Genomic DNA, 14465 nt, shown 5'->3' with positions numbered 1-14465 from the left:
GTTGCCGCAGAGACGAGGAGCGTCTCGGAAGTGTGCGACAGCAAAACATATTTCTCCAAGTCCTGATTTCCTCCCCATAATCCTCCCAAAACAGTCTGTCCCGCCGGGGAGGCCCATCCTCCGCACCGTCACACATGCAAAGCAATTAAACCGGCATCTTCCGAACTCATCTGATAGCAGCCCTGCAGAGAGGTTATCTACAGTTTATCACGCCGACTGGGCGTCTCACAGCTTTAGGCCTTCAAGACCATGTTTGAATAAGCAGAAAAATATGTGATAAATGCTGCCTGTCTTTCCTTTTGTTTTATATGGCTGTGTTTGTATTTCAATTCAAAGAGCCTGTATGCTGGCCCACACTTCAATTCCACATTCTCATGACTACCTAATTTACAGATTAGTTTCATAGTAGTTACCGAGTATAACAGTCACTGAACAAGTCTTAAGCTTAATAAGTGAATAATGAGCTTGTATTTTAATGGGGTAATCAATAAACTATTACAGTAGATTTAAATCGCTCACATTAGCTATTAAAATAGCAGTTTAATCTACAAAAAAGGTGCCTAGAAACTGACTGGGTGAGGAACTGGTGATGAAAGGTGCTCAAAAATGTCACTGATGTAGGCAGAAGAGAAATGTCAGAGGTTCAGAGGGGAACCATTACTTGCAGACTAAAAGCACTTTTCTCTGTCAGAGTTCAGGTACAGCATTAAAAGAGGCTACAGCCCTTGTTCCTGGAAGTCTAAACTGACATTCTGGTTTTCTATTTGAAAGCAGGCAGTAGATAACAAGGCACTCCCTTGTTTTACTCTGCAGAGCAGATAAGAGTTAAACGTAGAACACCAGTGCTGCTCAAAAAATGAGGCACCATGCCAGTTATTAAATATGTTTATTTATTTGTTTACTTACTTATTCATGACACTCCAATGCAATGTTATCGGAGCACAAATCCATATTTGCCATAGCACGGCTTGCCTGTAGTTTGTATTCTTGTGCCATGGTTACTCTGGGTATAAAGAGCACCTCATCAGCTTCTCATTTCAGTTCAGCTGAGCCATCAAAGTGTGTTTTCCTGCCCTCCTGACCTTTTATTTTTTTGCCCATCTAATTGTTCAGAATGAATTTCCTCCAATTTGAATATTAAAGAATGAGCATAGACAGTTTCAGTCACACAGAACACAGAGATCCATTGCACCGATGCCAGAAGCCAGGCGCCTTGCATGCAGTTCGTGTCCCAGGGGAGTGATTTACTCTTTGTGATGTCCATGTTAACAAACACTGGCCTATTGACTGCTTGTCCACAATAAAGCCATTGATAGGGAGTGAGTGCTAGAGCAGCCCAGGCTGTGTGGAGCGGCGTCCTGCTCTTGGTAGATGGCTGGCCCCTAGTGGCTAATTCAGGGAATGTCCTTTCAGGGTGCTCTGCTGCTGTTGTAAGACTGCTCCCTGTCTATTTGCATTTCTAAAATCCACATTTGTGTGTCATCATGTTCCCTGTATATAAGCTATTGTTGACTATTGGTATCACATTTTCAGTCAGGCATTTAACACAGCCAGATTGTACATTTTTCTTGTGTTTTCTTTCCACTCATGACTTTTTGTGTGGGTTTATGTGCCAAAAATAGTCATAATTAACTTTTACATTACCATTTTTTTAAACTTTTTTTATTCCTTAAAATTAAACTGGCTGTTTTTGTGAATATGTCTCTAATACTGAACTATGAGTTGCAATATGAGACAAAATTTCTGTTCTCTCTGACTAGCCTGTAAAGGACTGAAATACTCATCACACAATTGACTTTGAACAGTTTAGTTTACATTGAATATTTGGCCTGGAGAATGAATGTGTACAAGCTACATCGAACTAAGTTAAGAAAATACAGTTTTCCATGAGTTGATCCCTTAACATGTAGCCTGTAGGTCACCATGCCGTGCAGGGCTAGATCGTTTTCCATTTATTGCATTAGGGTTTTTTTCTGACAAAGTCTAACAAGCCATGTGTAGCCTAGTCATGATCATCCTAGGAATCTAAAGCTCTGCTCCTCGTGCCTCGTAGTGGCTCGGTAACAATGTGCTGTCCAGCCCTCCGGGGGCGGGTCGCTCGAGCAGGTGCTTTTGCACTCCCCCTACCCCCCTCGGGGGCAGGAAGCTCCTCCTCTCAGCGGGACAGCCAGCCGGCGTCGACTCGAAGGAGCTCCTTCTCCCGTGTCAACAAAGTCAAAGCTTACGGACACGAAGCCGCGAGAGGTACGATGGAGCTCCGCGTCTGCCTTCACAGGGATTTATAAAAGAGAAAACAAGGATTATCACTCCGTTTGACGGTGAGTTTTTACTTGAATGGCTTTTGAGAGGTTTGAGAGAGAGAGAGAGAATCGAGTCGAAGACAGAGACAGAAACGATGTGCTGGTGTTAGAGAGAGGAAAAGAGGCGGCCAAGTCGGCGAAAGCGAGCGAACCGTGTGCTCAAGCGCGCGACGCGTGCGTTTTTTTTAAAGAGTAACCGTCCTAACCGACTCTGTGGCCGTCAAGTAAGTAAGTAAGTAGTGAATATGTGATTAACTGTAGCTAATGCGAGCGATTTGTGGCGTGTTTTCTGTTAAAAATGCTGCCTGTTATGAGCTCATTTGCTTAGTAAGTATTCTCACTCTGATGTTGGCGTGACTGAAGCAGAAAATACGGAAAACACCCCAGTGGTGCCGGTCGTTCTTGGTTCTCGGTTTCGTGCCACCTAGGTCACATTTATATGAGCTTACTGTGCCAGTTCCAGTCAGCTAGCTTACAGTAGCCTTTCACGAAGTCTACCCTGTTTGGAAACTGCAGTCTCAGCTCTGTAATCGCTGTAATCGTCTCCTTTGGCATTCGGGAGAAGTTATTTCACGCCGCAGAACAAGCTGAACAAAGTGAACCCATCTATCTGGTTAAACCATGCAGCCGAGTCGACTAATAATAACAGCATGCAGGCTAACAGATAACATTACTTATTTCTGATAACGCTCGAAGTAGCCTAGCTGGCTAGCACACCGCCGCCTAATCAGTTTATTTCCCTTTCCTACTTTGTGTCGGTTGCTAGGGCTGTTCAAAATCCCCTCTCCACATCTCTGACGTGTGAGACATTGGTTTTCTCATGACTCGTTCAGCCACTTTTAGTATGCTTGTCGTCATTTACTGTAGTGTTATTATTGATCGTCGTCTGCTCGTGTTTTATTGGTGAGGCTGGGCTCACCTCAGCGGGAAGTCTTTCCTTATCCAGCTGCTCATGCTCACCGGGGTAAACTCGCTGCACTCTGTGGGTCTTTTGTAAACAGTTAAGCCGAGTAAATTCAAGGGGGGCACCGGGCCAGCGGTCAGCTTCGCTCTCTCTGTTGGGATGTAAAGGAGCCCGTGACTCAAGTCTGCTTGTTGTAACCCAAAAGTGTCTAAGAGTTAAGCCCCCATAAGCCATGAGAGGAATTAGCGCAGAGTAAGGGTGGGCGATATGACATAAATGTATCACAATAGTTAATGACATCAGTGTCATCTTTGTTATTTTTCATATTTTTTGGTTTATTATTTTCATATTTCATAAATACTTCATATTTGTTTTTTTCTGAGGTTTGATAGGTTGAAATAGAATAAAAACCCCTATTTGTGCCATAATAATAATAAAACTATGAATACTATGTTTTTTTATTCAACATTTCACATATTGCCCTACACTAAATCCAGTTAAACAGGCCTAATAATGCTCTCTTTATAATGGAACATGTGGTTAGGCAGTATTCTTTATATCAACAGTATACTGAGAAAGGCGAGTTGTGACATAATGTGACACAATTTAACAATAAATATTGTCCCAATCATTGCCCAAGGCCTGGCACAGAGGCTGTCATTGATTTGGTGCAAGAGTTTACCTGACTGGGAATGAATGGATTCCATAAACGGATAGATTTTTCTTATTTTGTCAGTCTGTTTAATGTTATGTTGATGTTCAGTACTTCTCATATCCTGTAGGCCTCACTGACTAATCTTGGCAGTAACTAACTGAAACTAACATATAAAAAATAAATAATAAAACAATACATAGGCTAATTGGTTTGAGTCACCATCCTTGAAACACAATTTTCACACAATTTAATTTCAGGCTTTAGAGGGTGTATAATTTTTTTCTTTTTTTGTAATCTCCACAGCCCACATCTTCCAGAAAACCATAAATATTCATTGTTTGGCTTTGTCACAAGGCTGGCCCTTGCCACTGTTGCACGCCTGAGCCGGCCTTGATGTGGTGACAGTTTGTCAGCTGGAAAAGGCAGCTGTGGATTTTCTAAGAGTAATTAAGCCTGACTCTGTAATCTCTGGTGTTTACGTTCGCTGCCTAAAGAAAAAGGTGACCCAATTTTGCATGTTCTTATCACAACCAAATGCTTGAAAAGCCTCCCATTAGAGCTGGCTCTAGCACGCCCCAGGAGTTTGCATGTGTTCAAATGGCACATTTGCCTTCGCTGAGACTATATTTGACTAACATTAAAAGCAATGACTTCCTCTCTCTCTGTGGTGGCCTCTGTGAAAGTGTCAAGAGCAGCAGTTTGGGCCTCAGTGAGCCAGTCTAAATGTGGGCTCTAGTGAGAGAAGTGTGGTCTGCTGGTGAATCGATCGCTTAAACCACAGTCAGATCCCGGTGTCAGGTGGGTGTTTCTCGCCAGGCTTTTTTCTTTTTTTCCCCCAGACATGGCTGTGACAGATTCTGTGGTGTTTCTCAGATGCTTTTGCTTTGGACAGCGGTTGTGTTGAGGCGCGTACATCATAGTTGTCCTGGCTGTTGACTGATGCTTGTTTGAAGCAGAGATAAACAGGAAGTGGCAGGGCAGCTGTGTAAATGCTTCATAAACCACCTGTCTGCAAACGGCTGTTATAGAGCGCAAAGCCCTTTAGTACTTGTAGGACGTACTGCCCATCACCCCACCTCCACTCTCTCTCTCTCTCTTTCTCTCTGTCGGTCTCCACCTCTATCCCTCTTTCTTTACCTCTTCAGTCTTACCCAGAGGAGAAGGGTCTGTCATTAACCAATACATTCTCCACCCACAAATGATATCAACTGTCCTGAAGTTGGACCACCTTCACAGAATGGTGGCAAGAATTCCATTCAACCTAATAAAATTAGGTTGAGGTTTAGATTCGTTTCTGGTTTAAAATGCTACGCCACCGAGTTCGTCTATGTTGTAGTTAATCAAAACTATTCAGAGTGAAAATGACAAGAGATATTGTCACCATGCTAACATTAGCACCTATCCTCGTCAAACTGACCTTTCACTTGCATGCAAAATAAATGTAGTTTGAAATTAGTAACACACTCTAAATGTCCATAATTTGACAAAAACTGATTTCGATGATGCAGTTTCTAATGAGATTTTTTCCTATTTTCTGCTACACTTGTGGGCGGAGCGTGGATGTATCAATTACTAATACTTCCTTTGCTTCCTAATGCCAGCGTTATGAAGTATAATAAGGCAATTCTTCCTCGAAACTCCCACCTCAAGCATTCTTCTCTTATTAGTCAGCACTGGATTGACTAGTATCTTTTTCAGCACCAAACTTCCTCATTTCTGCTTTTGAACTTTCTCATGAAACTCAGCTACTGCACTTGCTTAGAACTGACCATAAGAACTCCACCCGTCCAGACTGTTCACAGCAGTACATAAACAAATGAAAAGAGAAATACTGTTGGAAACCAGTCCCCCCCTCAACACTCACGAAGACAGACAGATTTCCCTCCCCCCACTTTTGATCCTGCTTTTTGAGTATGTATGTCCATCCATGTCTGTGTGCGTGTGCGGTAGTGCCCTCTGGGGGTTGGTGTTTTGTTGATACTCTGCATCAGCAGACTCCTCCAGATGCACGGTAGTGTCAACCACACAGTGTATGTGGGTACAAACAGGAAAGACAGGCTGAGGGAGCTCTTCCGCAGCCAGTCCTGTGACAGTCATACAGAGCAACACACACACTCGCAGAGTCGTCAGTTACTCATCGTTTGATCTCGATTTCACGCAGAAAGGCAGCGCCGGAGAGCGGCTCTGATTTGCCTACCCTCCACAGTCAAATACGGGGATGGGTGGAATATGCAAATGGCCTGTTGGAATGGTAAACAGCCACAGTGAAGGGCCTCAGTCGAGCCGTGCTGATCTTATCCCTGACACCAGATAGGCCTGAACATGCAGGAGCATTCAGCGGCCAGGACCTGGAAACAGGACCTTTCAACGGCCATCAGATTCCCCTTGTTATGTTGGTGATCAGTGGAACGTGACTCAATATAAGACATGACTGATGACGCAGCACCACATCTGAATTAAGGCTGCGACGATTAGTCGACAAAGCTGATTATAGATAAAGCTGATGCTGAAACAGAAGTGCACCATACTGCACTGTAATATCTGATATGATACATGAAGTCATTCTGACAAATTGCAGTTGACTTCAGGAAGCGTTGGGGGCAGCGTGGCTTCTTTTGTTTTGTTGCAGTATAAAAGAAGAAATCGCTTCCTGCACTGATCTGAATGAAGATGAATGAGGTGCAGTGGAAACCACAGAAAGCATAAAGGTTAGATTGGTCAAATAGTCTAATAATAGTTCATAGATTAATCAAATGTAGACATAAATGTTACTTGCAGCTCTAATAAAAACATGTGTTCTGACCAGTAATTGGATAATATAAACAAATCTATTGCACCTTAAATGAAGGAAGAGTTGTGAATGATGGTGATGCTGTGATGGGGCAAAGTGAGAGAAAAATTAGTTGGTCATTTGAATAATAGTCAAATACATTAATCTGTTGTAGAAAGTTGAAATTTACAAATGAGTTCATGCAGTGGTTTGTTTGGTGGTGGTAGGGTTGGTTCAGAGGCCAATACAGTACAGCATTGGCAAGTAACTCATGTTCCTTTGCTGTTGCAGCGTTTCAGGTCTGTTTGTTTCTGGCGGTTCTGTAGGGCCTTGGGGAAAGATGTTTCCTTACTGTGGGTGTGAATGGCTGGGCTGAGTGGGCTGTAGTGGGCGTGTGGAGATGGAGTGCTCCTCACTGAGCTTTATACTGCAGCAGCAGCACCAGCACACACAGGCCAGGGCCTGAATGAGGGCATTAAGAAACGCAACAACAGTGTTTGACAGTTGCTCGGTCTAATCCCTCTGGAGCTGATAAGCAGTGGCTAAACAAACGTAGCGCAAGCAACACTGGAGTCGGAGATAAGAGACACACACACACACACACACACACACACACACACACACACACACACACACACTCTGACACACTCACCCATACACTCTCTTATCGCCCTGTAGTTCGCAAAACACACAGCTGAGTTCACAAAGCTTTTGGCAGGAAGCGTTTACGTGCAGTGTATGTTTGTGTTTTGTGTGTTTACTTGCAGTGTGTGTTTGTGTTTTGTGCATTTGTGGGAGGCTTTTTCTGGCCCTTTCACTGCATGGAAGTTCAGAGACCTTACAGCAGCCAGAGGACGGTGTGTGTGTGTGTGTGTGCGACCCAAGGCAGCAACCATTAAAGTCTCATGTATCAATTACAGCCAATTCAGCAGGAATGCCAGCACTTTCAGTGCTCTGTGTCCTATTGCTTTGCAGCGCTGTTTTCTGGCCAGCACACACTGCCCGTCTATCCCAGGAGACTGGCCCACAGGGGGTCACTGTAGTGCTGGACAGTATTGATTATTTCAATATCAAGTTAATATATCACTTGAAGCTAGCTTTTACGTAGTGAAAACGTCATGATAAATGGATCAAGACAGATACAGTGTGAAAGTATGAATATCTTTTTACAGTAATAGCAATATATTATTTCTTATTATACAATTTAAAATTCAAAACATTGTTTTCCTTGTCCTGAAAGAGATGTATATTTACTTTAATAAAGTTAGTTAACCTGTGCTTTCTAAGTACTGGTACTCTGTACTAAAAGAATGTCTTACCAACCTGACATATTTTATGTTGACAGGACTGTTTTATTTATTTTTCTTAAAACTACACCAAAATGAAGCTTACATGAGATGATATTATTTTATGGGAAAGCACAATGATATTAGAATCATATTAATATTGGCAGATAATTGCTTCGAAACATTGACTTTGGACAGATGTTTAGATTTTTCAAACCGATATATGATGGCGTATTTATTATGCTCTGGAAGAGTAGAAGGCTTAAGAGGTGCTGGGCTGCTGTGCCAAAATGCTTGCATAGTTTACATTGTGATGCACTTGTAACTGCAGAAATAAATAAATGTTACATTTCTCTGTAATACTAATCCAAGTAGGTGTAGTCTCAGTTTCTACTTTTTATAAATGTTTATGCATCTGCAAATAAAAAATATCGGATATCAGCATCGGTCCAACGGAATTCCTATATAGGTGCATACCTAAAGGTTCTTATAGATATAAGGCTCATTATCTATCTGTATAATCTATATTACCCAGCACTAGATCTCACACTGGCACACTCAATCCAGTAATCATTATTCAGTGATCACACCTAGATTTTTTTGAAGCCTTTATAAAAAAACAAACACACACTCGCAAGCATTGACACTCATGCATGCATGCATGCACACTCTCTCTCACACACACACACACACACACAGTCAGATGGCTAAGAGCAGGAGAAAGCCTTCATTATAAGCGGCCCAAAAGTGCCACAACCAGATGCCAGATCAGCTGAATGTCATATGGTGTGTACTTGTGTGTGTTTGTGTGTGCGTGAGAGAGAGAAAATGTGATTACGTACTTGTTATGCTTGTTTTTTTGCGTGTGGATTAGGCCAGCATAGCTAGAATGCTTCTCATTCATTCCTCTTCGTTTCCACCAGTATTTAGTATTTAACGGTCTCATTCTTGATGCTGATACCGGCATTCACCATGAGGGGGAGGTCTGAGTGTGTTAAAACTGCATTACCCACGATTCTTTGCTCATGACCGGGAAAGACTTAATGAGCTCTTTTTTTGGAGATGGCTGTAGTTCATTAATTGGAGTGTGGTGCCAGGTCGGACCCAAGGGCCGCTGTATTGCAGTCATGGCTTCCGGAGTGTGGCCATGGAGACGCGCTCAGCATGTGTCTACAGATGAGCCTGGAGAGAGAAATGAACCACCACCAGCTATTTATCATTCACACGCGCGCACACACACAGCTTTCCTCTAAACTGGTTCTTCCTCTCCTTCAGGATGATTCCTCTCTCTCTCTCTCTGCCAGGCTATTAGGTTGTAATTGGGGCATTCGAGAGTGCCTGTGTGTCTGTGTGTGTGTGTGTGGCAGGGGCCACGTTCAGTGTGCTCTGGCGGAGTACAGGGAGCAGTAATTAGCAAACCGCAGGCAGCATCAGAGCTTTGATTAGCGATGGCTCTTGAACCATTAATGCTGGAGACCGCCGTGTCGTCTGCACCTCGGAGGAGAGAGAGAGAGGGAGAGAGAGAGAGAGAAAGAGAGAGAGAGAGAGAGAGAGAGAGCAGGAGGGAAAGGAGGAGGAAGATGGGGTGAAAGAGAGAGAGAGAGAGAGAGAGCGAAAGAAAGAGGCAGGTAGGAGGAGCGAGAGGAGGGGTAGCAAGAGGGAGAGATGGAGAAGAGGTTGTGCTCAGTGTGAGGCTGACCCAGCTTGGTGCAGATTTGAGATTGATTAGCATTTGGCAGAGCGGAGTGGCAAAATATACAGTCACGCTCACACACTCAAGAACACACACAGCCATACTAGAACCATCACGCAACTACAAGTCAAGAGAGAGAGCGCGAGAGGAAGAGAGGGGGAAGAAGCAGCACATTGCCCTCTTTCGGAAAGGCCTATAATCACCAGTTCATTATTCCCGTGTTCTGAAAAAGGCAGCTGCAGGCTGCCGCTGTGCAGCTGAGGATGCTGCTTGACTCGAAGGTGGAGGCTGCACATGATGCTCTCTCATCCCGAGCAGGTGCAGCACCAGGCCCACTGTTCCCCTGTGGCCCCTCTCACCCCATGCTGTCAAAGCCCAGCTCCACCCTGTTTCCTTCTGGATTCAGGCCGGCCAGCAGCTGAGATTGGATTCATCCAGGACCACAAGGGAGAGGCCCAAGCAGCTGGAGAGTAAAAAAGAGAACTGTGGTAATTTTGGGGAGGACTGTGATTATTAATCTAGTTATATAGTTTCACCCCAAGTATGGTTTATCAGTGTAGGCATGTGTGGTGTCCAAGGGTTTATCCTCTGGTTTTGTATAAGAGCTACAAGGCTGATATATCGAATGAGTACTGAAGTCTTATGATCAGCAGTTAGCATCTTGCTCATGGCATGTCTGAATCATCACACACTTGCTTCAGATTTTGTCAAGTTGTTGCGGAATCTCAAATGGATTTGTTTTTGTGGCATGCAGTATAAATTATACTTCCATTTCTCATTTACCATATTAGTGGCTTTAGTGAAAAATTAAAGAAGCAAACTTAAGATACCAAACATGTCTCTGCTGATCCGTTGGACTATTTTTAAGGAGTGATTGGATGCTTTTAGATGCACTATGTACTATTGTTTCTCACTGAAACAAGAACGTAATTGTTAGATTAATCGATACACTGAAAAAAATAGTTTATAGATTTACTGAAGTAATCGTTAGTTGCGGGCCTGTTATGCACTCTGCAGTCTGTGTGTGGTGAGATGGGTTGGTGAGAGGTTAGCAGTGGGTGTTGCTGTGATTCACTGGAAAGCTCATTTTGGAATGCATTAATTGCAATCTTTCACAGATCACTAATTACACAGGCCTTAAATACCTTTGAGCTGATGTGCTACCTTTCGAGCCCTCCTCAGGAGATGCCTTGCTGGTAACTTGATGCACAGCAAGTGCGTGTATGTGTGTTTGTGGAGGTGCAGGTGCAGGTGCTTGGGCATGAGTGGTATTTATTTATGTAGAACAAAACATCCTAAGATGTTTACCATCCGAACTTCCTGCGCTGAGGAGAGGACTACTGGGGTGCATGGAGATCCAGCAGAGAAGAGAGTGAATGTGAGACAGGAGGAGGAGGAGGAGAGAGCTGCTGGGGACTATGAGAAAGAGGGATGAGGAAAAAAAGACAAAAATGGATGGAGGTGATTTAGCTCAGTGTGTTTTGGAAGGTAGACCTCCCTACTGTTCTCTTTTGTGCTCTGCCAGGCAGGTAGAGAAAGGAGTAGGGGGAGGTGTGTGTGTGAGTGTGTGACAGTGAGGGAGAATTACTGAACACCCTGCTGATCCGAAAGCAGCCGAGAACAAACGTGTGCCTTTGTCTCCATGTTTCTGAGGCTTCCTCCAATTTGTGCGTGATTTTGTGTGATTATGTGCAGTATTGTAATGCTCATCTTTTGCCAGCAGAGTGCATTAGGTGGGATCTGGAAGGCGAGCCTCTGAGCTGTGTGTGTGTGTGTGTGTGTGTGTGTGTGTGTGTAATAGCAAAGTGCAGTAGGTGGAGAGAGGCTGTAATGGTTCCCCTGCTGTCTGCTGTAGCTCTTTAATGGAGCTGGATGCAGGCCTGGGGCATAATGATGGAGCATACACACAGACCTCTATAACTTTCCATCATTTAATCGGGACCCAGCCTGTAATGCAGCTATCTCTCTCTCTCTCTCTCTCTCTCTCTCTCTCTCTCTCTCTCTCTCTCTCTCTCTCTCTCTCTCTCGCTAAATGAAATGTATATAAGATATACAGATCAAGCTAATTACATTGCGCTGACTTTGGGCCCTACATGATTCTCCAGCTCATTTGCACATCCCATGAGCCCTCAAAGAAGCCCTAGATGGTGTAAAACTGCCGTAGTTAACCATGTCTGCTTTATGCAGATATGTTATATGTGTCTTATGTGAGCTAGCCAGCAAGTTTGGTTGGTAATGGTTTATGTTACTGTTTACATGTAAACGAGCTTAATTCATGAACCCTCCCTCTCTGTTTAGCCCTCTGAGGGCAGTTCTGTGGCTAACCACCAAACGTACACCCTGTGCTGTAAGCGTGAGTTGCCGTTAAGAAGAGCATTTCCAGTGGTTCAGAATGCTTCCTAGTCACTTCCTAGCAAGAATTTATTGCTTTTGGCCGATCCCAGTTTAGTGATTATATGATGTAAATAACAAGTCAGGTTAGTGCGCACACACTGTATTTAAACACTACTGCTGAACACCGATACTAAAATATCATTCTGTCAGAAACTTTTATTTGATTTGTATTATTTAAGTAGGCAACTGATTTTTGATTTCAGAATTGAAAAGGCCAATTTGGCCCTTTAAAGAATAAATAACGTTATTCATATTGCATCTTTAGCTAATAGAAAGTGTTGGAAATGTGCTTCAGTGTGTTTCATGTGTTCTTTTTGCCCACACAGTGAGAGCTTCAGGTTAAAAAAAGGCTAATTTGGCTGTAAAGAAATCAGAATCGGCTATAAAATCATATAAAATCATGATTGTTGCATCCATGGTGTGTACACTGTACATCTCCTCGCATTTCGTCAAACAGCACTGACAGAACTAGCCAGTTCGGGTCAGCTGTGTGTGTTTGCGCCATCCTCTGCTTCTCAGGGGTGTGTGTGTGTGCCTGTAGTCTTCAGGCTGAAATGCTGACCTTGTGGGCACATAGATGCCTCTCCTTTTCTGTCTAATAAGCACGCGGATGCATGCGCACACCCACACACGCAGGCAGAGTAATTTCCAGGTAAGGAGAGGCAGATGAATTACACTAGATAGCAGCATCCACAGCGCTGTGCTTCTTTTAACAAGCTGATAGGCAAATCTGTTCCTGGTTAAAGATTAACGGCTCTCTAGGGCACCCTGCCTGTTATCTGCTCAGCAGGCCAGGCCACACCGGAGCCACTGGGGATTACACTGTGTGTGTGTGTGTGTGTCTGTGTGTGTGTGTGCGCGCCTTTATGTATTTGTGTATTTGTTTTGTCTGTGTGGGCGGGTGTATTTGTGTGTCTCTCTGCATCTGTGTGAGTTTGTGTGTACTTTCATGTTATCAGACAAGACATACGCTAGCCATGGCACTCCAGTCATTTTACTCTAGATCGGGCTTGGCACAGATAGTCTGTTTTCTATGCAGCAGAGAATGTTCCAGCGAAGCGTGGGTGATATGGCAAAAATGTCACATCATGGTACTTGAGGACATTTTCATGTTACTCAATATGCATCATAGTATTTTTAATGGACAAAATGCATCTGCAAAACAGTAATGCCACCTTTAAAAAAAAAGGCTAGAAAAACTGAGCTCCCAAAATATATAACCTAAAAAAACAGGAGTAAAAATGAAACAATTCATGAATATAAATAAATAAAGATAACATCCAGTCGACTACTTGTTACCATGCAGTTTATGCAGTTACTGTGCACTGGTTGTTGTTATTTACAGAGACCGTGTTTAGTTGTTTAGTGTTGCAGCAGTGACAATACATATATTATAAATGATGAAGTTATGTGTTAAACTTTCTCATGGTAACAATAACGTATCATCATATCGTCCACCCCTGGTTTCTGCTCTTAGCGCTCGAACAGTTTACAAAAACTTTACATGGCACTTGAAAGTGTGCCAATAAAGGATCCACCTTGCCCACTGCGGTTGTTAAAAGGCTGCAATGGTTCAGCCTGATGAAGGGTTCATGTAGTAGTAGGCCTCTAAGGCCAAAAACGATGCTTATAAAGAGTAGTAGAGCCCCCTCTGCTGGAGATAAAGATGTAGAACGCAGTGTAGGTAATGTACAGAGGTTCACTCAATGTCTTCGATTGTCACAGCAAAGAATATTTATTATTCCAACATACCTCTTTTAGGCTTAGGTCACAGAAGTCTTGACAAATAGCTGATGAGTTGAGTTAGGCTGATGCTATAAGCGTTAGAAGTGAAGAACACTGGTGACAAACAGGAACAAGAAAAGGCCATACTAGAGATAAGCTGGGTAAGTGCTGGACTAAAAATTGCTTTTTGCACTATTGTGAGTTCTGAAACCAGGAAATCATTTTTTTCTCTTCGTCCCACCCCCCTAGAATAAATAGTGGATACCTGTCCATATCAGTCGCTCCCTTAAATTTTATCATGTTTAATATGTGTACATTCACGCACACATTTGCTAACCTACAGTTTATCCTTAGAAATCTTGTATTGCGTTTTCCTATTTAATAAATAAATAAATAAATAAATAAGGAGTTTCCTTCAAGGGTCTGTCTGTCCATCCTTCTTACATGGATGGCAGTAGACAGGGTATAAGATAAAAGTGCTCTTATAATGAGTTTCTTCCTAACACATAACTAAACTATGTGTTTTTATTTTACTGTTAGCCACAATGCTATGTACAAAGGAGGGGAACTCATTTTCAGTCTCATAAGAGGGCACTTTACTATGCAGTAAAGCCTCATGAGTTTAACAGTGATGGATTCATTATGTTTCCAGTGTGTTTTGTGTGGAGCAGGTCTGACTGACTGATGCTTTTGAAACATGATCATTTTGCCAAAATTCTACTGTGGTGTCACCATCTG

General features: G+C 43.1%; 1 protein-coding gene across 4 annotated transcripts in view; it reads left to right on the top strand.

Moving 5' to 3' along the window:
- The window catches only part of gse1 (Gse1 coiled-coil protein), a 290630-nt gene that overhangs the window by 229954 nt on the left and 46211 nt on the right, over nucleotides 1-14465 (top strand). The window contains exon 1 of one of the 4 annotated variants that reach the window (XM_036584598.1): nucleotides 2148-2318. The exons of the other annotated variants lie outside the window; for them this stretch is intronic. The gene's annotated coding sequence lies outside the window, so the exon portion shown is untranslated. Of the gene's footprint in view, nucleotides 1-2147; nucleotides 2319-14465 lie in introns of those variants that run through there. 4 annotated transcript variants of the gene reach the window in all.

This window comes from Colossoma macropomum, unplaced genomic scaffold (assembly GCF_904425465.1).
Source record: "Colossoma macropomum unplaced genomic scaffold, Colossoma_macropomum, whole genome shotgun sequence".
NCBI classification, from domain to species: domain Eukaryota; kingdom Metazoa; phylum Chordata; class Actinopteri; order Characiformes; family Serrasalmidae; genus Colossoma; species Colossoma macropomum.
This window is presented reverse-complemented; position numbering and strand designations above follow the sequence as displayed.